This window comes from Dermacentor albipictus, unplaced genomic scaffold (genome assembly GCF_038994185.2).
Source record: "Dermacentor albipictus isolate Rhodes 1998 colony unplaced genomic scaffold, USDA_Dalb.pri_finalv2 scaffold_17, whole genome shotgun sequence".
Lineage (NCBI taxonomy): Eukaryota > Metazoa > Arthropoda > Arachnida > Ixodida > Ixodidae > Dermacentor > Dermacentor albipictus.
The window spans coordinates 8226783-8252214 of NW_027225571.1; the positions used below are offsets into that span (position 1 = coordinate 8226783).

At 47.7% G+C, this 25432-nt stretch overlaps 1 protein-coding gene across 1 annotated transcript in view; it reads left to right on the top strand.

Annotated features, from left to right (window-relative positions):
- The first annotated feature begins 258 nt into the window (after positions 1 to 258).
- Positions 259 to 25432, top strand: part of LOC139051984 (PR domain zinc finger protein 8) — a 111555-nt gene continuing 86381 nt past the window's right edge. Inside the window, exon 1 of the mRNA XM_070529052.1 lies at positions 259 to 687. The gene's annotated coding sequence lies outside the window, so the exon portion shown is untranslated. The remainder of the gene's footprint in view (positions 688 to 25432) is intronic.

Below are 25432 nucleotides of genomic sequence, written 5' to 3' on the forward strand. Positions count from 1 at the left end.
CTATTCGTATTTTTTTTCCTTCGCCGGCATTTGCTTCCCTCCTTCGGCTTTTGTATTTGCGCTTCCCTCGGTGACCGCAGCGCTTTCCCGCACACCGACCGACCAATGAGGGCGCTTCGGTGGCGCGCCCGGCTGCTACCGCGCGTGTCACACTCTGCGTGATGGTAGGCTGGGCGCGGCGGTAGAAAGTGGGGAGGTGGGCGAGAGCAGCTTTGCTTCTCTCGTGGCGTGGAGGGAGGCAGAGAAAGAGGCCGGAGCGCTAGGTTTGTCGGTGGCGCGAAGCGAAAGCGGCGAGTCGACGTGTTCCTCTCGTCGCGGTTGCGCTGCCGCCTGTGACGCCTCGGCTCAACTGCTGATCGACAGCGGGATCGTCGTCGCGGCCGCCCGCTACACGCTCCTTGGCTCCGCCGCTGTGGGAACAGCACGAGGGAGCGCGGCGGCGCCGCTGTCGTTCCGTGCTCTCAGGGGCGCGTGTGCGCGTTGTGCTGGCGAGGTCCTCGCTTGCTCCTTCCCCTCAAGCTGCTGGCTTCCCCGCCCGGTCTGCCGCACTCCCCGCTCGCTCTTCTGTCGGCGGCTCCTGCTGCTGTTTCTGTACCAGAGTCAGCTTCGGTCGCTACGGTGGATCTTTCCTCGACGTCGTCCTCGTCGTCGGCGGTCACAGGGCGAGACTCGCCGTCCTCGTCAAAGGTGAGCTCCGGTCGACGGACGCCTGTCGCCGTCGTCAGTGTGTTCGTGCGTGTACCAGCGGAGGAAAAAGATTGCTGCGGCGATCTTTTTCTTCCTCTCCTTTCACCGCGTGCTCTTCTAGGACTTTTCCTGCTTCTGATACGCGTTCCGCCGTATTATGCGATTGTTAAACGCTTCTTTACTGTTTCTATTTTTTGCTTGCTTTCATTCCTATGCAGCTGCTTTCTTTTTCTACTTCATCAATGGCGTACTCGCTGCTGTACCTTTTTTTTTCAGGAAGAAAGAATTGCATCCCTGGTTTCACTATTTCTCTAATTTCTTTTGTGTTTGCGTGCGTGTGGTATCTCCAGCATATTTTACTTGAGATAACATGAAGTCCTGTCTGCTAGGCTAGATCCGCGTGCTCCTTTAACACCGCCGAAATTGTACCACTCACTTCGTTTTCCTTTCGCTTTCTATTCATCCATTCATTTATTTTGTTCTTCACTGCAAGTGACTCATTGTAATTCAAGTAAATGTCAATGCTCTTGGAGAAACGATACATGTTGCCATAAAATATCCACTAAATGCTCACGTTGATATTCCACCTACTTGTACCTGCGCGAAGAGACACCTTGTAAAGAACGCAAGACAAATGGATGGACACATCACTACGCGATTCTGTACTTTATTTCGTAGGCTGCTTTAGAGATGCCAGATTCGTTCGCGGTTGAACTCGCCTGCGTTTGCTAGAGCGACATGCTTTGACACCACATAATGAACTACTATAAGGCATTATGTTTCAAAGTGAAGAGCTCATTTTGCCTATCTTTGTGTTTTTGTTGGGCGGGATTCCGCTTACTCCTGTTTCTTTTTCCTATTTATTTCAAGCATATATAAAAGCACCATGAAGTGGAGTACAGAAGTGGGCGAAGTACAATTAATTACGACCACATCAGCGTTATCTGAGCGAGTAATGCATTCACGCTTCATTTATGGCATGTAGAAATGAACTCTTGTCATCAGAATAAAGAATACAGAGGAAAGATGGTGAGGTTAACGAAGGAAAGTTCTGTCTAGCTACACTAACATAGTTAGATTTCGTATAGTTCATTTTTCATATTAACTTTTACGCAGAACAGCCCAATAATCACACCTCAGTACCTTAATATCGCTTTTTATTCATAAAGCGTTTTCCTCTAGCCTGTTGCTCCATAGCGTGTCAAATATTTTTCCATTAAATACCAAGCAGCCTAAGCATCTCCTTTGCAATACATGTATTCCTTTAAACGTGTAAATTCTCCCCCGAATTTATAGACGCAGAGTTGTAAGCATGTTTTTTAAGGGTATAACGCAGACGGTCATAACTTCTAGATGTCAATTACTATTGCAGCCGCCCCTTGAAAGTTGGCTTATCTACAATAAGATCTCTTATGGGGCGAAGCCTATTTTCGTAAATAATTTCTTTTAGCTGGTGACATTAAACAATATGTGACGCTGTCACAATAGATGTGCCATACTAATAGGGGATCACAAACCTCACTTTCAATCGGCGCACTGCGCTTCCTCCTCTTGCATTTGCGTCTCTTGTAAAGCTAGTAACTACAGGAAACGTGACGTTGCCAATCGCTTCACTAAGCATTCGCCTCTTTTCCTTTCATGTTTCTTACGATCACGACAAAATTGACGATACAGCGGGTTTTCACTGTGCTCTCGCAAACACGATATAGTTTATTAGGACTGACTGTTTCGATAGCTGGCCTTGCATTCTAGCCAGGGCACGTTGTCGCAAATTGTGTAAATTGTGTTTGCACACACACACACACACACACACACACACACACACACACACACACACACACACACACACACACACACACACACACACACACACACACACACACACACACACACACACACACACACACACACACACACACACACACACACACACACACACACACACACACACACACACACACGCATGCACACACACACACACGCATACACACACACACACACGCACGCACACGCACACACACACACGCAAACACACACACACAGACGTGCATTTTGTATGTTTGTGTGAACAGCGTCGTGTCGCATTCACTCACTCACGCCGGTGCTTGGTGTCCTCATGTTGCTATAAGGTTGAGCGCTAGAGCCCCGTCCAATGCCATACGATGAGCTTTCGTCACCAAGCGTATACGGCAGAAACGTGTGCTTCGCCCCGCATGGCATTCTATTGTGGAGAAAACCGGCTTGAGCGATACCTATATTCTAAATGCACCTGGTTTTGAAACGACGAAACAATATCATTCTTTCTGTGGCAAAAATTTACACCAATCACAGAGACTAGAACATGTACAGTAATTGCTAACGAGCCCGTTATTCGCAAAATATTTCTTGGTCCGTGTAAAAGAACAGTCACCTAAGTCCAGGAATTGATGCAAACTGAACAACTCCAGGTGCTCAAAATTATTTTGCTGCTTGCCCCAGTCCGCTTTTATTACGAAGCCTCTAACATCCAATGTGTAGATTTTAAACGTAACTCTTCATCGCTAACCTATTGCATCTTTCATTAATTGACTGTTTCTTTATTTTTTCTCTAAGACTTTTTTATTTTAGTGGCGTGTACGGCAACCAGGTCAGAAGATAAATCGCAAGTGTTTAATCCCACTGAGGAAAGCCACATGCAAAAGTTCAAGAACTGCTAGCCGCATCGTAGTAAGCCGTTTTATGGAAAAGGCGCAACGATGAGGAGGTGCCGTTCGCAACAGCCATTTCCATTTCTGACACGATCGATGAAGTAACTGCCAAAGAGTCCTAGAGTCGCCTATCCAAAGTATTGACTTTGTTATGTTCACACGGATCTGCTTGGCTTCAGCCAAATGTATTCACCAATGCTGCTCCGCGGACTCTAAAGGTGATTGTGAAACACTGCGTTCTCCTACGCGCTAGCCTCGCTTCCAAGAATCGCTCGAGCGCCTTTTACTAATCCGTTCACATGGATCGGCCGCGAGTACTGCATTTCTGTAAGCCCACTAAGCGGCGAGGTGGTTCTTGCGCAAGTTATTGAAGGAATGTGCACAAAACTTGTTCTTTCTTTTTTTCGTCTCGTGTAAGATCAAGCTCAAGCATCGTCATAAAGGTCTACCATGTCGTTATGTTGCAAGTGGAATGATTTCGTATTAGTATCCTTAGCGCGAGCAGCTATATTCGCTGCCACATTCCACGCGCACTGCCAGTCCGCAAAACTAGAATACGTTCTCCTCGATGAAGAAGCGGGCGTACTAATAAAGCAGATGAGTATGGGGGTACGAGAATTTTTAATAATTCCTTTGCGGAGTATCTTGGCAAACGCTCTGATCAGAAGATGTGCCTCAAATGTTATATTGTGGTTGGTATGCATACCGTGTTCAGCACGCATCATAAAGCACATATGCAGTCATGCAAGCTATAGGAATCACTTCGGGAACTTCGAAACTATTCGAGAGCCGCCGCCAGTTTAGCATCTGCAGTGAAGACACTCCACTATTGGCCAGCCACGTGTCCGCAATTTGTGTCGACAAGGATGCAGTGAGTGGCGGTCAGTTACTCCGCAAATTGCGATCACGATCCATGTCTGTGAGTTTTCGTGATGCCAACATTGAGGTGCATGTGAACTTGCGTTTGTGCGTGTTCGAGGATGCAGAGACGCGGACAAAATATTACGGGATCTGCGAGCACGTGCCAAACTGCATTCCTGCGCCTTTTAACGAAACAAGCGCCTTCTTTCGAGACATGGCATTGCGCATACGCAACCTTTCATACTGGTGTGCCTGCCACTAGGTCCATTGCTTGCCAGCTTGCTATTAGAATTGCGATGACTGCAGAATATTACGCTAGGAGAGCATTGCCTGTTACGGCAAATCGTGACGTGTGACGATGCACTGTACACGGATGGATGGATGGATAGATATTATGAGCGTCCCCTTTAGAACGGGGCGGTGGGTTGTACCACCAAGCTCTTGCTACTATGCTGCCTAATATCCTACCTAGGTTAAACAATGAAAAAAGAAAAGAAAACACTCTGAACTACCACGCCCAAATTTTCCGATCCCCTATTGCGAACTGTGCTTTTGTACGTCTCCGTCTTTTGTCGTTTCCCTACTTTTATTCCAACGATCGTCCAGTCGCCTCTTACTAATCTCTATTGCGGACACGTTTACTTTTCCCTGCATGGTCTCGCTGAACCCAAGGGCTTCAAGGAGGCCAGTGGTGCCTAAATCGACCGCTGGGTAGACGTCTTCACATTCTAATAAAACATGCTTCGTCGTTTCCCTAGCTTTACCGCAGCAAGCACATGCTTCTTCATCCTTCATATATCTCGCCTTATATGTGCGTGTTGCCCGAGAACGACACGTAGCGTAATCTTCTGCAATCATTGCAATACCGACAGCACGCTGCCAAGACATGGGCCTAGCGGCAGGCACGCCAGCATGAAAGGCTGCGCATGCGCAATGCCATATCTCTAATAAAGGCGCTTGCTTAGTTAAAGGTCTAGAGAATGCGGTTTGGCACGTGCTTGCAGATCTCGCATTATTTTGTCTGCGACTGTACATTGTGATCACACACCATAATACGCTCAACATTTCTTTGACTGACGACAGCTGACTTTAGTTTATTAGTGAAGTAATATGTCTGCCTTTTCGTGATATCATATACGATTCGCTCTGGCCTCCACGCTCAGTTTTTTCCCATTTCTTTGGCAATATATCGAAAGGGCGTCTTCAACCACTCCTTCGTTCGCTCTTCCACGCGCGACCCTCGGGCCAGCGTTTGATCCCGCTGTCAAGCAGCAGGCATATGAGCTCAAGGCACAGCAATGGATGCCTATATTTAAATATATATATATATATATATATATATATATATATATATATATATATATATATATATATATATATATATATATATATATATGTATATATATATATATATATATATATATATATATATATATATAGTAAGTATAAAGTCAAGCAGCAGGCATATATCTACTATATATACTATATACTATAAAGTATACTATATATACTTTATACTATATATATATAGTATAAAGTCAAGCAGCAGGCATATGAGCTCAAGGCACAGCAATGGATGCCTATATTTAAATATATATATATATATATATATATATATATACAACGAAAAGGAAAGGGAAGGCAAAAAGAAGAAGAGGAACTTCGCGCACTTCAGAAGGAGCATTTTTTTAGGAGGCTATAATTTCGTGAATATTGGAAATTCTTCCGCATTCTTCGAGGCACTCCTGGCTCGTGCGAAAAATTAAATAAATATAAGTGAAAAAAAGAGCAGTGCTGTAAATTGTGCGGTTGCCCCCCCCCCCCCCCCTCTCCCTGAACCGTTCTCTACATTTATTTCACTGTACATGCTGTCTTTTTTCTTTTTTTTTTCCTTCGCCCCGACGATCGCGATAGCACAAATCATGGATATTGCAACGCGCGCACTTCTGTCTCTGCAGCATTGCTCTCAGGTGACACGAAAAAACAATGGTAGCGAACCCGAAATTCTGAGCCCACTTTGCTGTGTCCTTCGCTATACAACATACTACCGCTGTGATATCGTCGTCGTCGTCCTCTGAAGCGGCCCGACAAACACTTGCACCGGCGTCTCTGCTTCACCAGCAGGAATCTTTCTCCGCAGTAGTCACGCATGTCGTGAACATCAATGTTATCTACCCCGTTTCTTTCTATGTTTCTTTTTCTATCCACGCTGCACTCGCCTTTCTCCAATACCCAAGCCGCGTGCCATTCGAAAAAAGTACTATGTAGTCGCCAACCGCCTGCAATAAGAGACTTCGCAATACCAGAAAGTTGATTTGGTTTATATGAGTATTGCGCGCTGGTACCGCGTGACGAGATAGCGGTTGATTTGAGAATAATAGCGGTCGACAGTGCGGTTGACGCTATGCTGCCAACAGCTTCGCTCTGAGCCGTATGTTGCGGCGGTGGTCAACGGCTATACCATACTTTTTTTTAATTATGGAATTTTACGTGCCAAAACCACTTTCTGATTATGAGACACGCTGTAGGGGAGGACTCCGGAAATTTCGACCGCCTGCATGGGATTCTTTAACGTGTACGTAAATCTAAGCACACGGGTGTTTTCGCATTTCGCCACCATCGAAATGCGGCCGCCGTGGCCGGGATTCGATCCCGCGACCTCGTGCTCAGCAGCCCAACACCATAGCCACTGAGCATCCACGGCCAGTGGCTATACCATATTGAAGTCGTCCATTGTGTAACAGCTTGGCAGAGTGCAATTACAGCCACAACGCACCAAAAAGGACCGGAACACACAAGACTGAGACGTCGATTGTTCACGAGCCTTCGTTAATCTTTATTGAATATGACAGACGGCTTACTTATTGCGCTAGTCTGACCCAAGATTTAGACATCACTATTTTTGTTTCTTTTTTATTTCTTCCGTATTGTGAAATAGCAAACTAGGGGAAGGGTTTACGATGAAACGCCCTTTCATTCATTAGTATTCTTATTTTTTTTAGGATATACATACCGCCCAGTCCCAAATTGAACCGAAGGCTGGCTGTCGCCTGGAGACAGCTCGAGACGAACACCTTCCCTAATCCATTCCCTCTGAAACGTATCTTCCCAGATAAGCATCAGGACGACACATGTAAATTGGGCTAGAAAGGACCAGCAACATTCAAACACATGCTGCGGGAGCGCAATGTAGATATAGGAAGGATGGCAGTTGCGCCGGAGATCCAGTCGTCGAGGTGGGCCGCCGCTCTGCGCAGCTCAGACCTCGGAATCCAGACGTGGGCAGTCCAGCAAGCCCGTGAGGCGGCGTTGAGGCAGGGCCTTGACGTTCCCCCGTGGGAGATATGAGCCCGGGTCACGTTAAACTTTGCCGGACGTACAATAAAGTTGTATCCATCCATCCATGGTCCCCATCCACTCTGTTTAAGCAGCGTACGATGCATATAATTTTGCTTGGCACAAACTATATATGCAAAAGGCTTCTTGTGCAAGGTAGGACAGGCCGACATCGCTGCGTTAACGTGTGAAGAGGTTAATGAAGGCATATAGCTTCTTATTTTGTGCTACAAGAAATATAATACTCACAGTAACTGTTACACTGTTTGAAGCGTATTGGTGCAATCTCCTGAAGAATCAGGAATATCTGAAAGTTACTAAATCTGAATCTTGAACCTCGAACGTCAATCAAGTCTTGTATTTTGGCACGCACGTCTTTTCGTCTGAAACCTCTTGTATATTTGTTTATGTAGCTCCTGTGTGTGTGTTCTCGCGAGTGCCGTGTTTTGAATCAAGCACTTCCGCATAAAAACTGATTTACTTTACCAAGAGTCCCGGTCATGCTTGCGTGTGTGCATGTACGTGCGTGTTCCCGGCCTTTTCCGTATACTGAGAGCGCTGCAGTTCAGCCGCCATTTTTGTCGTGCATTTTATGGAGCCCTCAACGCAACCTAATTTAGCGTCCTCGCATTGTCCACGTGTAATATTTATTTACTTTCTTTTGTTCATTGGTTTATTTTCTTTAGTGCCTTCGGCTGAATTCAATTTCTTCGCATCTGCCACCGGCGCCTATCGCAAAACTAAATCGTGCGGTTCAACGCTCCGAAAGTGCCCGTTCGGTAACAAGGGAGGTCGTAGTGGAGAGCTCCGGAATCATTTCAACCACCTCTTTAGCGTGCGTCAAACACACGGTGCACGAGCAATATTTTCACGTCACCCCCATGGAATGGGGCCGCCGCGGCCTGCAGTGAACCCGCCAACCTCGAGCGAGGCAGCGCAGCACTGTATCCACTGAGCTACCGCACATCAAGCGCTCATGTGAGCTGTACGTACCCCCGGAAGGAGGCAAAAGAAAGCGTTCACTTTCAGTGGAGCGAAAGGGTGAACAGCTACAGCACCGCGGTGATACCGAAGTCGCCAGCCCATTCGCGACAGGAAGAGGAGGAGAGGGGGGAGGCGTGGCGTGCAAGGACAGGAAATATCGCCGCGGAGTCCCATTCAAGCCACCGTCACGAGGGCGGCCCTGAGTCTCGGGCTGCTCGCTTCCTTCCTGCGCCCATGTCAGGGAGAGCGACAGCCCGAATCAGTGCCGCTATTCGTCGCCGGCACCCGGCGGACCATTGTACGCCGTGGTTGCCCAGGCCGTGGACACCGCCGCGGTGCGAGTGAGCGGGTGCCGCGCAAAAAAAAAAAAGTGGTCGGGTGCACAAAGCGAGAGAATCATGTCAAGAATCAGGGTGGGCAGGGTGGCGGGGGGGGGGGGGGGGGGGGTCAGGAGGTATTTTCATTCGTCTTCCAGACGTACGACGCGCAGGTTGGCACGAAAGAGTGGCGCGGCAGAGGCCACACGGACATGGCGACTCCTTCATTTTTTTTTCTTTTGCTCGTATTGGCGGAGACCACGTGCAGTAATCTGATCGCATTGAAGGAACGACGTGCTTGAAATGACAGCCTTGTGCTTTGTGCGTTGCATGTACTTTGCATGTAGTTCTCACTCGTTGATTCATCCTATCAACGTATCCCCCCCCCTCTCCCGCACACATCAAGAAATAAAATAAACGTCTACGTGAAGCGAAGCGGTTATTTCCATGCTTTACAAATAACCGCGAAGCGTACAATTCTTTTTTTTTTTACTATCATGCTATGCAACGTGTAATTTCATGCAATGTTTATGTTTCTCCATTACAAAAGTCACAACTTTTTTTTCATGAAATTTTTTATTCTTGTGCATTACACCGCTCACAAGCTAGACCGAAATGCAAACTCTAAATGAGGCAGATGCACAGTGTGAGACGTCTACGAAGCCATGCCACGAGGACTAAGGCGACGTATGATGCTTGTCGATGGAAAAATAGGTGTGACAGGTGTATGCATGGAAAGGTACGATACGTGTCAAGCAACATTTAAGGATACTGAACGGTCAAAGCTTGCGTCACAGTGGCACATATTCATTTTTGAAAATTGGCTAAGAACCGGCACACACCCAGTGGCAAATACCGAATGGCTAAATCAAAGGACAATCAAATCAAAGAAATAAGGTAAATCAAAACATAATCCACTATAACTTTAGCAGGTTGGTGAGCTTTAGAGGCACTTGCGAGTCGACATGACGTGTTGTGAGTTTATGGAGATTTCCTTTTTCCCGTTCACTGGTAATTTTATTCGGCGCACGTATAACATTCGTATGTCCTTCGTATAACATTTGTGAACGGTCAAAGCTGATAAACAGGAAGAACATGAGTGAAATTCTAAATTATAACGTCGCGAAAATTCAGGAAGCAGTGAAAAATAAGAGAGGCATTATATCAGTGAGAAAAAAAATTTGGGTTATTACAGGGCGACATGGATGCAGTGAAATATAATCACGGTAATATCATCGCCAATTTTGATGAAATATTAAAGGCAGCAGAGCACTTCTATAATGACCTGTGCACTACCCAGAGCCAAACGCAATCTTCATGGGAAGTAGTGACGAACATGATACAGAGGCTCCTTATGGAACTAGCGATAAAGTTAGAAGGGCTTTGCAAGACATGGTCCCGAGCGGAAGTTGCAGGAGAAAACGAAATAACAGTCGATTTTATCAAAGATGGAGCGGATAATATAGTTGAAAACCTTCTGCCCTTTATACGCAATGCCTCACGACTTTAAGCACACCAGAGAGCAAGAATAATTGCAACATTACAATAATCGATAAGAAGCGAGATGTTAAAGAACTGGATTATTAGAGGCCTATAGCTTGCTTTCAGTATTTTATAAAATATATACCAAGGTAATTGTCAATAGAATTAGGGCGACATTTGCGTTCAATGAACCGTGAGATCTGGCTGGCTTCAAGAAGAGATATTTTACGATGGATCACATCCATGTCATCTCTCAGGCAATTGAGAAATCTGCGGAGTGCACTCAACCTCTCTATATGGCTTTTATAGATAATGAAAAGGCACCTGATTCAGCTGAGATACCAGCAGTCATGGAGGGATTGCGTAGTCAAGGTGTACAGGAACCATACGTGGATGCCTTGGGAAATATCATCAAAGACTTTACAGCTACCTTATTTCTTAACAACAAAATTGAAAAATTACCTGTCGTCAAAGGTGTCAGGCAAGGAGACACAATCTCTCCAATGCTATCCACTGCATGCTTAGAAGCATGCGCGCTATCAAACTAAGAAGGCTTAGGAGGGAGGATCAACGGCGATATCTCAGCAACCTCCGCTTCGCAGATGACATTGTCCTGTTCAGCAATACTGGGGAAGTATTGCAACAAATTATTGACGACATTAACCTATAAAGTGTGCGAGTAGGGTCGAAGAATAATATGCAGATGACAAAGATACTGTTCAAATGCCTGCCGAGAAAACAAGAATTTATGATAGGCAGTCAGCTTCTAGATTCTGTGTAGGAATACGTTTATCAAAGCCAATTACACACACGGGATCCTGATCACCGGAAGAACATTTACAGAAGAATAAAAATGAGTTGTCGTGGATATTGCAGGCATTACCACATCATAGCCGGGAGCTTACCACTATCGTTGAAAAGAAAAGTACACAATCACTGCATTCTACCGGTACTAACAGATGGGAACAAAACTTGGAGGGTAACAAAGAAGCTTGAGAACGAGTTAAGAACCGCGAAACGAGCGATGGAACGAAAAATGTTAGTTGTAACTTAAAGACTCACGAAAAGAGCTGTCTGGATTAGAGAGCAAACGGAGCTAGCCGATATTGTAGTTGACATTAATAAGAAAAAATAGAGCCGTGCAGGCCATGTCACAAGCAGCAGAATTGGTCCCAAGGAAAGCGAAGCACAGTCGAGGATGAGAGAAAATTAGGTGGGGGGACGAAATTAGAAAATATGCAGGCGCTAGTTGGACACAGCTAGCGCAAGACAGGGGTACGGAGAATTGTAGATTGCTTGGAAGGCCTTCCTCTTGCAGTGGACATAAATATATTATGATGCATCTACGAATATGTCCGACAACATACTGATCGACCAAGGAGACAGCGGCCCCGCCAAACCTGGGAGAGTAGGCAAGCAAAACAACCTTCACTTTAAAACAGGGGCCAATATATGATTGTTCATTGCTGGGTCAACTAGCATAGAAGCACGGTGAAAAAAATGTATTGGCAATGCACAGGGAGCAACAGAAAAGACACAGTCACCATGCATTTACTTTCGACTACTGAAATGGAAAATTGTCATCCACCAGGCTGTAGCAGAAGCTATAGCAAAAGAGACCCATAGATGATTTTTCAGAAGGAAAGATTCGCAGTTGAAAACTTTGTTTTTGTCCAGGGATCGAACTGCAGACCAGCGTCTTTCCAGGACGACCTCTCTACCGTGTGAGCTAGCAGGAGCCTAGTAGTTTGCGCAACGAGGGCCAATAAACGACAACTCGAAGGTCAGGGATACTGACAAAACAGTTTTGTGGAAACCCGCAAAGTGGAAGGTTCGTGAAAGGTGCCAATGTCATTTACCTGCCAGTAGCAGAAGCTACAGTAGGATACAGTAGTAGGAGATACAGTAGTACAGTAGATAGGATACAGTAGTAGGATACAGTGGGATTCTCAGAAAAGTACAGATGTAATGCCTCAGTGACATACCTGCTTCAGTGCTATAGGAAACATTCCTCAGAGGCACTAAATAATCAGCTGCTATTAAATGCTTAGTGTATTCGTGCCTCTTAAGTTGTGTCTTTGTATTACTAGCCCCGCTCAGAACACCCTAAATAACTTACTGTAATGGATTTTATAGAAGCCGGTTTCGGTTTCGTTTCCTAGGAGTTGTATGCGCTGTGACGTCATAACACAGTAGGTTCTCATGTGGGAGCAGGGCAGTTGCAATATGTTCCTGCTAGCTTGGTCTTCTGCAATGCTACTGCATTGTTCCGTGCAATGAGCGGCAGTACGTCAGATCACCGAGTAAGCCGGACCGAGTTCAAAAATGTAGCGCTGTCCTGCTCCCCCCTGAATGTTTATAGACGTCGCAAAACATACAACGCCTAGGAATCAAAACCGAAACGTATTCGTTTAAAAACATTTACAGTAAATTTTCCAGGGCACTCTGAGGCTTGTCAATACTTTTGCTAGAGTTTCGAGGCCCAGTACCTTAATTTGACGCAAAGCAGAGAATAGAATAAGTTAACTAAGTAAGTGCGCATAAGCGCAAGTGACAACGTTAAAATTCGTCACACAAGCAAAGCCCAACTCGTTACGTAATGCTATACTGGAGGAGCGGAATAGCGCTGCATACTGCAGGCGATATTTTTCAAAGGGCCCCTCACCAGGCCACATAGGAAATCTCGGTTATATGCTGTAAACCGTTACGTGCCTCTGGAGAGCGTTCTGTCGCAAGGATTTTTCAGATTGGTTCATTAATAGCCGAGATAGAATTATTTCAGTGCCGCGAACCCATGATTTCAGGAGGCGAACGCCACTGCCAAGAGAGGCACTCTCTTCATATGCCCCGTCTGACCACCACAAGCGAAATTCCTTTTCTACACAAAGAGCAAGACTCCCCTGAAGAATCCGCGCCCCCCCCACCCCCCACCCCCAGCCGCAGAAAAACACAATTACTAGAGCTTAGTAAAGCTTTCACTCACTCACTCACTCACTCACTCACTCCCTGAGTTCTCCCATACCGGAGCTCGAGGATCGCGTCACGCATACGTCACGGGCCCCACCTTCATTTTTTTTCCCTCTGCTCGCTTTTTTACGGAGCGGCGCACTTCCGCTTCCGGTGTCGCGCGCGAGGTGTTGCGTTTGCCCCGTTTCGCGCAGCGCGCAATCTGGCACGCTGTGCACGCCAACACCTGCCTATAGTAGGATAAAGCTTAAACAAACAGCCGTTGTCAACCAAGGCACACGGACCACGCGGAGTTGGGTTACTCCGCTAGCCAATCACAGAAGCAAACGAAGCTTTCGTCTTGCGACGTATTCAAAATGGCGTCGTACTTGATACCTCCGGAGAGTCTGCTGTTCTTGAAGACTTTTCATCGGCGAAAGCTAAGAGGTGTGCAACAGACATGGACAAAGTATATGGAGTCTGAAGATTTCACTTTTCAAAACTCCACGGTACAGTTAATTTCACTGCTGAGTCCGTTTTACTCATGAAACTTCAATGTCAACTGAAGTGAAACCTGACAGTAAAGAGTTGCAGCGAAGGAAGCGTTTTATTTCAGTTCAATAAAGAATTAGACTTTCCCTGTTCCACTATAATAGAGGAGTGAAAACGTATAAAATTACGCGCTTATAATTTTATTTTTATGGTTACCGCCTTATTTAGGTAACAGGGAAAGCTTGAAGTATCAACTATTTGCAACCTCGCGGTGGAACAGTGGCTGGTGGTTATGAAGGCATGGACGGGGCTTCCCTGCAGACTTAAGTTGTATCCGACTGTAGCAGTATAAGTCAGTGCTACACGAATACTCAGGCAGACAGAAGCGGATGACAGAGCACGATCCCGCACTGGAACGCGGTAGAAAATGACATAGTTTCGTTGGCTGCGTATGCGACTGCACGACGTCGGAACAAGCAGATGAAACGTAAGTACATCTTTCTTGCAACGGTACGAAATAGAAAAAAGGCACGCAGACCTTCGGCTTGTAGGTTCCATTATTTTTCGAGACTTTAATTCGTCTATTGAAGCAACAGATGAATCAAATAAATAATGTTGCCTTGAATAAGTTTTGAAGTCACGCGCCACTATGAGCGACGTCACAGCACTGCCATGTACGTAGGCGCACTTGTGCGGTATGCGTCCACTCTCCGGCTGGGAGCGCGGCGTCCGTGAGGAGAAAGGCGAACTGTGTTCGGTTTGACATTTCAGTTCCTTCCACAGCGCGTAGCGACGTGATACTTGGCAGATACAATCGCTACTGCGCATTGTAGGCATTGCGCTTGGCTCAGAATGGCCAGACCCGGCGAGCGGTCCTTTAAGAATATATATTTAAAACGCGGTTTGTTGGAGTTATATAAGAAAGTAACCCGCCAGCTGCGACTCCGCGGTTATGGCGCGCTGCTGATGAGCGCGACGCCGGGAGTTCGTTTCTCAGCTGCGAAACAGATTTCTGTGGGCGTGGAATGCAACAGCGTTTCGGCACAGTGGCGACGGTGCTCCTTAAGGAACCCCAGCTTATTGCGAAGCAACTAGCTAGAGCCCACGATTCAGCTTACGAATGTTAAAGCCCGTAATTTAGCCACTCTCAATATATTGTGAAGTAGTCAATGAATTGAAATTCACCCTGTTCATTCTAAGCATAGAATAGAGTACCTTGGCATTCTACTTGTTATCCGAAAGGCCCAGATAGATAAGAGCTGTACCATAAATTCATTCTTTCAGTCGTGAGAATACGTTATCGCAGGGTCGCTTACACTCTACTCCGTTCACATTCTGAGTTCTCGGGCATCGCGTCGCGCTGCAAAGGCACCAGCGGCGCGCCCTCGGCGTCGCTGCGAAACGACAAAGTAGCGGAGAGGACGCACCGACGCGTGCCGCTCACAGCCGGCTCTGTAGGATAGCGAGGGCAGCGTTCTGCTTTTGAGCTTCCGGCCTGGGCGTTGTGCGCAAGCGCGCTGGCGTTCCTACTGTGTGCGGCTGCGCGCAGGATACGCGCATCCGAGTGGAGCGGAATATAAACGCTGATATAAAGCTGTTTTGTTACCGCACAGGGCGGGCTAGACGTCGTTTCATTTGTTAACACACGCGCACTCACTGAGGTGTGGGAACAACCTGCACTCCCCTCCGCGCCAAAGCGTCGCACCTTCTGCGGCAGTGAAACTCCCGGCCGTGCCCGGAAGAAGCAAGATTCCCCGCCATCTCTCTCTCTCCTTGCCCTCCCGTTCCGTTGTCTCTCCATCAGCCACCGTTCGCTCTCTTCGAGTTAGCGGTGTTGGAAGAGAAGGTGGGGCAAGTGTACAAGCGGCGGTGCCGTTCTTCCGTCTCCCCGGAGACGATCTGCGGTGCCGAGGAAACTGCAGCTGCGCCCAGCTGCCGGAAAATGAGATCGGTCGCCACCGGCGAGGCCGCCCCAACACGCGCTCGCCGGAGCGAAACCGAACGCGTGGGATGCCGCATGGGACCCCCGACCGCCAGCGGTCGACGAGACGCCAACTCGCGCGACGGCGTTCTCCCGGACGGCGCTGCCTTTCTTACACCTTCCAAGCACCACACAGATACGATATTTAGGCAAGAAATTGAGGAAGCATGTACTTGTGTTATCTTTTGCCCCAGAGATTCGCTGCCTCAAGAAAAAATGATCCACTACAGAAATCAGAAAGGAGAAGGTTGGCTAATAGTCCATTGCTTCGGCCTCGGGGAGGTCTTGGGAACACAGTGACAAAGCACAAGGTCTTCCCAACCGAATGGTCATGCACACTCAGCGTTTTCTGTCACACTTCGCGACCCTGTTCGATTGACTGACTGCTCTCTGGGATCTACAATGCCGTTGACAAGGTGAAGAGTTTACAGTGACTGGCTGGCGCACTCCTATGGCTGGATCTAGTACGCATACACAAATACCTACAAATGTGTACGGGAGCATGGCCACCGTGGCAGCTTAATGGTCGAACATCACGCAAGTAAAGCAGAAAAGGGGGGTTCGGCTCCCAGTGGCGGCAACTGGTCTTTCCGTCCAATTTAATTTCCGTCTTCGGTATTATTTATACCTAGTGTCCCTTTTAAAAAAAAAAATTGATTTCTCTCATGCTTTACCTTACTTCATTGTTTGTTCGTTTGATGTGGTTGCAACCAGAAAAAAGAATCTAGCCTCTCGGTTCTCTTTACTTTTCTCGCCCAACGACTGGAATCACTATTACATGTACTCGTATTGCGCCAGTAACAGCCCCGAAAATCAGGCTGTCCACAAGAACGCACCAAACACTGAGACAGTCGTTCACGCTCGTTGGCCTGAATCATCAGGTAGGCAATACGAAAAGTAAAGCTTCATTTCGTCACTTCGCAAGTGCGCGCAGAAGGCTGACATGAACTGAAGTAACGGTATTAAACTGTGGATGTGGAGACCACGTATCCTGATTGAGAAGTAAAAGTAGTACATAGATGAATTTTGTGTTTCTTTTTTCTATGATCCACGTAAGTAGTCCACGGAAACTCGAGCCAGTACATGAATTACCAATACGCCGAGTGTAACCAGGGCTATCTTATGTAGGGGAATGTGGATTGGGACGAGAAAGAAAGATAATGCGCGAAGGTCAAATATTAAATGAGCTCGAACAGGCACTTCGTCAGTGCCATGCAGTCGGATGTTGTGACACAATATCCACTAGTCTTCAGAAATCAATGAAATCGCGCATTATATTTCTGCGCCGATGACCGTTCAGGCCACGAAAATTTTTTTTTCACGGAACTATAGTGACAAGACTGCGCCACGTAGCTTGTGATGCATCAGTTCATCTGTGCTCCTCTTTAGCAGTTCATATGCAACAAAAAGAAGTAAAGAAAAAAAAAATGCCGAGACGCCAGCTTCGAATAGGCGTTGCACGCGCACTGGGACTTCAGTTGTACCTCTGAGTATTTTCTGGTGATTCTTTTTTTTACTTATGCACGCCTCGAGGCATGTAGGGCAAAGGTATGCCTTCAAAAAGTAAAATAATTTTTGAAGTAGTTTTAATTAGACGCTTGATTTACCATTCACTCGTTAACGACAGTGTGGGTTCTCCTCATTGCGCACTTGTGTGTAACAAAGCACGCTTTACAGGTAAAAAAAAAAAAAGAAAGATGTGGATGCGCAAGTTTTGCTTGTTAGCCTCGTCACGAGATATACCTTTCGCGGAATAACCGGGACCAGCACATGAAGGCATGAATAAGGCACCTAGTACGCAAAAATATAAAGTAGGAGGATTGCTTCCAGATCGACGCGTAGCCTTGAAATCCCTGACGCGGCGTTCGTGATGGAATCCGCGAACTCTTCCAGCAGTTATGGTTCTTTGCACTACACTTTTCTCTTTCAGGCGAGTAGATTTTACAGCCTCTCTCGCCCTTTCACTTTCGTGGAATGCAAAAAACAGGAAGTCTTTCTGCAACAGAATATACAATCTATTCTGGTAGTTGCTGTTGGGTCGAATTACCTATTTGCTTTCATGGTACCGACGCCGCCGTTGATATTGTGAAATGTGACGCCTTGTGGACTGGCGACAACGTCGAAATAGTGGACAGTACTTTATTTATCATCACTGCCCAGTTATATAGCTATTGCTCAAAGATGGACGGGTTGGTTAGGGGACCACTGAGACATAATATCTGTGTTATAAGTACAAGGCACGGCATGTGAAAATCTTGGAACGCTTGAGCACTTCTAAAAGGACTAGGCCATTGAACAAAAAGTACCCGTACTCCGTCTTTTAGCGCCCCTAATATGCTCCACAATTCCACAAGAACTGTACCACTAATGTACTGCTAGTAAAGTTTAAAGGTGAACTGACGCATACGTATTGCATGTGTTGCACATACATACATACATACATACATACATACATACATACATACATACATACATACATACATACATACATACATACATACATACATACATACATACATACATACATACATACATACATACATACATACATACATACATACATACATACATACATACATACATACATACATACATACATACATACATACATACATACATACATACATACATACATACATACATACTCAGCGCACACGCCGGAGGAGATAGCGTGTCGAGAGACAAGAAACAAGACAGAGGCGTCGAGATTTCGCCCACACCATAATGAATTAATCCCCGAGGCATGGGCGAGAAGCGCGCGAGCGCGGCTGCTTCCTCGTCGGCGACAGGTGTTCCACGAACCGCGAGAAACGGAAGACAAAGCGAGCAGCTGCGCTCCGCCACAGTGCACCGCCGCCCGCGTGCGTCCGTCTGAGAGCACAAAGGCGCGCACAGCGGAAACAAAAGGGATACGCCGGATTTGGAGAGACGGCAGAGCAGGATGGCGGGTTCGCGTTCCCTCTCCCCTGGGGGCGGATCATCATCATCGGTCCTCCGCGCTCCGGCTGTCTATATAGAGATCGTTCCACGGATAGAAAGGAGAGGAGAAAGAAAAGGTCGCGAGATGGCGGCGGGGTCGAGCAGAAAGCGTCTTCTCTAATCGGATTACCGTAATATTGGTTCCCGACAAAACAGGAACGGAGAGAATATAGGGAGGGTTCTCCTTCCTCGCCCATCGTCAGTTTCTTTCTTTTTGTTTGCTTCTGATTTTCCTGCTGCTTATTTCTTGGTTTCACCTTCCGCGACGATCTGCCCGTGCGTGAAAAGATGCTTTGTCTGCGCCACACTGCTAAGACGAGGCCGGTATAAGAGAGTAGAGAATGGGATGGGGGAAGTGGGGAGGGGGGGGGGGTGACAAGGAACATTTCCCCTGCCCAACAAGTTCATCTAATAAATAATAATATTTGGGGTTTTACGTGCGAAAATCACTTTCTGATTATGAGGCACGCCGTAGTGGAGGACTCCGGAAATTTTGACCACCTGGGGTTCTTTAACGTGCACCTAAATCTAAGCACACGGGTGTTTTCGCATTTCGCCCCCATCGAAATGCGGCCGCCGTGGCCGGGATTCGATCCCGCGACCTCGTGCTCAGCAGCCCAACACCATAGCCACTGAGCCACCACGGCGGGTACACAAGTTCATCTGGTGGTCGAGCATGCTTGCATATCAAGCATACTTGCGCTGTTGACTTGATGAAACCCATCACGTGTCGTATTCAGATCGAGTCGCTTAGGTACGCTTGTTGGGATAAAAAACAAAAAAGGTAATTGCTTCGAACGTGCGCCAGAACAGAAGTCTCTTCAACGTATTTACAGAGAATGAAAGTGTGAAATAATGTGAAGGGCGGAAGAGAGGGACAATGAGAGCGAGCGTTGGCCTGGCAAAACTGGATAGTAATGTCAGCTCGCAGCCATTAACGCGTCACAAAAGCCAATTATACCTAACTACAGCCTTAGTTAGCCAGTGTTAATCACCGAGCATTCTCGGGTACAAATAACATGTGTACACCGTGTTTTAGTTTTTTTTTTCGCCGTCTTTTCGTTCTTTTTTTTTTTATTTGCCAAAAAAGTACGGACTGCCACTACAGCAACCTTTGCCTCATTTAATCCGATCTGGACCGGGATAATGTAATGGTCTCATTCCACTTCTTTTCCTTCGCGCACTTGGTTAGTGGACTGAGGCGCGTTCCGCCTGCGTTATCACCACAATCGGCTGGTCATGGGCGGTGGATAATAAGAAAGCCATAAATTCGAGTGACAGAAAGCAGTACATTATACCTGCCTCGAAGAAGAAAGGTCCCGGGCGTACAAGTGACTTTTATTTAAATTTCAAAGCTGAAAAAGGGCTTTAGATATCTGCATTGTATGAAAGAAATGTGCCTCGAAGAAAAAAGTTGTTTATAGACCCAAGTTATTTTTCGTTATCCCACAGCCGCATTTAAAGCTAGCGTGCTTAAGGTGCGTTCGATTGATTCCTGCCGTGCTACGACACGGTTGGTGCCGATGCAGTGGGCCTCCCGATGTTGGAGCCAGGAAAAAAACATGCTCCCAAGCCAAACGTTCAGTTGCTCTCAGAGCGATTAACGGAGCCACATGAACGGAATTCCGTCGAACGCCGCTCGTTCTCCCAGCTCGAAAGTGAGAGCGCCTCGAGCTGGTGCGTGGCGCTCCAAACAAACCAGGGAGAATGTGTTCCGAGCGCTTGATTTTAAACAGCCGAATGTAAACCACCATGCAAGAGCACTCTGGAGTGCTCGAAAGCTGCGACACAAATGTACCACTATTATCAAAGACAAGCCAGCATCCGTCCCTGTGGCCTGCGCATGGACTTCGGGTTTGCATGAAGGAGGTAGCCGACGACAAAGACGAGCGAGCACTGAGGACAAGCATGCAAGTGGAAACGGCTGAGCGCTACCTGCAGGGCTGCTGGTTCCGCCAGTTCCCGCTGTTCCCGGCAAAGCATGGTTAACGACTATGAAGCGCTGCAAGTCTATAGCGCGCGCCGGTACTGAAAGATTTAAGATATTATCAGTGACCGAATCAGTGGCTCAGTGTAGAATTGGCGAGATTAAAAAGCGCGCCAATTACAAGCGACTGGGCAAGTGCTCGTCACTCTTGAAAGCAGGAGAAGTAGACAAGGTGAGGGAGAATACACAAAACGGTAGCACTGCACGAAGGTGCTCGAATTCTCCAATACACCGTCGTGATGACACGATTTTCTGAAAGAACAATGCATCACCCTGTGAGGCTTTAAAAGAAAGTCTGGGTTTGTTCACTGCTGTAATGATCTTGAACGGGAAGTAGCTAACTTCTGAGGAGGCGTCATGTCGAAAGTAAGACCGCAAAATTGTATCTTGTTTTTAGTAAAAAAGAACAAATAATAAATGACGTATGCACCAGGGTGCAGATAGCGTCAATCTCGCATGGCCATAGCAGGCCTAGCATGCCGCGTGTGCAATACAGGCTTCCTCATTCTCCGATCAAGCGCAGAAATTGCAAAACATTCGTCTGCTTTATGTTTAGACGCAACTAGCAGTCAACATACAGCACGTGAGCTCAATTATGTATGCATGTACGCGTGTTTGTATGTAGGACCGCACACTTCCCGCATGCAGAGAAGAAAAAAAAACTGAACTTCGCAGTGGTGCCCTTCCACTTCTACGAACCCTAACTCTCTAAAGGACACCCGACACAAAAGAACGGGCGCAGATCCAGCGATGACGAAAGCGCGCTAGGAACAACCTTGTTTTCGTCCCTCGGTCTTGCCTCGCAACCACTCCTTTTTTTTTCTTCTCCCTTTGGTAAGCAGACGCAGCGACACGAGATTTACGACGTCGTCCTATTAGCCGGACAGGCGTCACACTTCAATCGCTCAACGAGATGGCCACACGCCTCGCTTCAGTTTTTCCGAGTAAACAGCAGCACACCCGAGACGACGACAGGAGAGAGGGGGTGGGGGGGGGGGGAGGTAAAGAATAAGAGGAGGTCCCGCATTCATAAGCACCACTCTGTTGCAAGCGCAGTGGACCTCGGCCATACATATCTCGGTAGCTCAGACGACGCAGCTGCTGACCCACCGCAGCTCGCCAAGCGCGGGAACCCAAAGCAAACAAGCCGCGCGAAGGGGACGAATGATGCCGCGGGCGCTGACGGCTCGGGCCAACGCGACAAACACGTCGTCCGGTGCAGCGTGCGGCTGCTCGAGCAGAAATGGATGATGCGCGTCGGCGAGCCGCACGTCAGCTCGCCTCGACCCAGCCTGTCCGGGCACTTATGGCAGCTCGTTTGTACAGCTCGTTCCTCGTTGTCGCGTGGAGGAGACGGAGAAGAAAATACACGAGTCGGGGAGGGGCTTCCCTAACGCAATAAGCGCGTCCACACCACCATCGTCGTTGACGTCGCAGCGGTTTTTTGTGCAGACGAGGTCGGCCATTCGGCGGTTTCAGAAGACGACACAAAGACGGCACACTGCGCACGACCGCGAATGCCACGCACACACAAAAAGAAAATGAAACAGAGGGGGGAGGGGGTGAGTTGCAAAGGCGGAAGGTGGAGGAAAATACACGCGCACACCAACCGCGTTTATGTGAGGCGTGCACAACTGTCGCTCGCGCCGGACGGATAATGAAGTTAAATGGCAACCGGGAAGGTCATCATCGCTTCTGGCGCGTCTCCGGCCACAAAAGACGTCGACAGCAGCACGCCACGTTGACGCTCGTATACGCGCCAGCGGAAAACTGATGCGCCCTATCCGGTGGACGTTTTTTGGCACTATATATATCTATATGTATATATATATATATATATATATATATATATATATATATATATATATATATATATACATTCTGTGAGGCTAGTTGCGACGAATGACGTGCTAAAGAGGGGGCGGTGCATCCACCGGCGCGCAGTGGTTATAAGCAGATTTCTGCGACGAGAGTCCGTCGCTTTAATCTTCATTTGGAGGGAGTCCCGAGCTTGCGCTCGCTCCGGCAGCAGGGGCCTAAAAAGAAACGTATAGCCGGGAACCCGAGCGAAAACGAAAAGCGCGCCCAAACAAACCAACAAAGAGAAAAAAAATATGGAGAAAATTTACAAAATATGCAAGCAAAGAATGTGGGGAGAAAACACGTCCAGTTGCGGGTAATTACAAAGCCTGCCATAGCGTATTCGGGTGAGCGCGCACCGCGGGGGGCTTTCTTTAACGCCGTCTCGCAATCCGACTTGGCGGCTGGGGCCCCGGCGTGTTAGGCTTACACGCGCGAGGGAAGAGAGCGAGGCACGATAACTCATGCTTGCAAATGACGACGCCCGACCGCCGGCGCAACCAGACACGAGAGATGAGAAGGCGAACAAGAAAAGAAAATGGTGGACGCGCATGGAAGTTGTGATCTCAAGGACCGGCGACTGGGGAGAAAATCAAATTGCGCCAGGGTGCCTCCGCCCCGTTGGTAATGTGGACGGACGACCAAAGAAAGAAGCGATGAAAAAACGGATGTAAAGAAGGATGCCCCGGAAGATGGAAAGCGAGTCTGTGAAGAAGAGAGAAAGAGAGGGGAAAAGGCAATGTTGCGCACGGAGGGCGCTTCGGCTATGCTCTTGGCGCTCAGAAGTAGCCAGGCCTTGGAAGTGCAAATGAGGCCGTGCGAAAAAAAAAAGAAAAGAAAGAAAGAAAAGAAAGCTAAAGAGCGCGATCGCGACTAAAAGACACGGAATACACTGCCGTCGTTTAATTTGGAAAAGAGACTCCGCTAGCTACTGGCCCGGGACGAGCAACGAGTATAAAGAAAGCTCGCTGCCTGGTGATAATAATAACCGAAAAAAGAAAGAAAGAAAGTGCGGGAGCTGAGGAATCTCAGCGGGCGGGACCCACTGCAACTCAATCTCTTTGCTCTCCTCTTTATCGCCTCGCGTTTGCTCAACACCCTTCTCCAGTCACCCATCCCTGCTTTCCTCGCGCAGATGGGGTCGAGTTTCTGTACTATCGACGCAGGAGTCAATTTGCTGCTTCCCAGCCGTTGTCCTCTGACACTATTTTTTAAAATCTGCATACTGGAGGACACTCCGCATGCTCTATTCCCATAGAGAGAGCCCATTCGCCATCATGTCACTGCTGTGCCAAAGCGAAGAAGATTCCTGTTTGCTCTGTGTCTCTCTATTTTCGCTGTATTCCCAACTTCCAGCTCGAATTTGGACCCATCCGAGCAACAATAGCGGCGACCTCAGTGGTCTCGGCCAGTCGCAGTACGCGTTGGGCGCGTGTTCTCCGCAGCGCACTGCGTCTCGTACCGCGACCACTAGAAGTCAATGTTCAGTAGGACCCTGGGCGCTACGACGTCCGTATCCGCCAGCTACAGGCCGGGTGGGGCCGTGGTTACTCCGGTCGGAGCGTAATCCGGTTATGGGCCACTCGGATCTCGGCGTTCGCGATGAGAACAAGCACCGAACTGTGACAGCGTCGAGCAGGCATACACTGGGAAGCGTCGATCCATCTCCTGTCACTCTAACGAATGCGGGTGCCTAAAAATGGCACAGCTAAGAGAGGGGGAAAAAACGCTCCCATATTCTTCTGGAAGCGCTAGGCGTAAAAGTCGTAAGTCTCGCTATCCATAAAGAGAGAGAGGGGGGGGATTAATCGCAATTACATTACGCGAGTAGCTCGCGACCATCGGTGCGTGCTGCAGTCACGTGACACCACACACGCCATTCCCTCTATCTGACTGTGTAAGAAAAAAAATTATCTAAGTGGCAGCCGATTCCTTTCGCATTCACGATAGTTCGTTTGAGCATGGCGCATTAGTTCTCTAGCGGCGACTGACCGTAGGGGAAATGGGCTGGAGTCCGAGACTTCAACCTTGGGCATTTGAGTCTAGAGCTTTTGGCGGCATTGCATAAGTGCGATCTAAAACAGTGCTTTAAAAGATAGAAAATTAAGCAAACCGAAAATGAAACGAAAATATATGTGTATTAAGCAGGGTAATTCGCAATAATGCCAAGTACTGCATGATGCCCACCCTGCGTAGGCTTCTTTAGCGCATAAGCTTTCGCCACTGTTGTCGGATTCAACAATCATTCGGACAGCGTCGACCACAAAAAAGGAATAGACGAACATTGTAACGGGAACGCAGACTTCCAGCCTGTGTCAACGTGAGAGAGTAAACAGAGAGTTTTACGACCGTTGATAGCCTTTATTTGAGACACATAGTTTATCAATGTTTGGCGACACATGCTTGCTAACAACGCATGATATGCACACGCGGAGCAATCCCTGTCCAAGCGTGTCGGGCTGACCTCACCTACTGCAACACCACCACCATTGCGTAAGTGATGGTGGTGTGGAGTCACAAATAAACAGTTGCCAGGAATACCGAATGCCACTATAGGCAACCTTTGCGTCATTGAATCCGATCTGGACCGAAATAATGTGATGATCCCATTCCAATTATTTTCCTTTTCGCGCTTCGTTATCTGTCCGAGAGGCGCTCCACCTGCATTACTGATACGATTGGCCGGTCATGAGCGGCCGCCCGATCGTGGTGGGCTTAGTAAAGCTCACTTATTGTAAAGACTAAGTGGGCTCTATCTCATTTAACGTCACGCTCAGACCAAGATGAAATGGTCTCAGTAGGGCACCTGGCACATCGTGCTACCTCGCCAAGT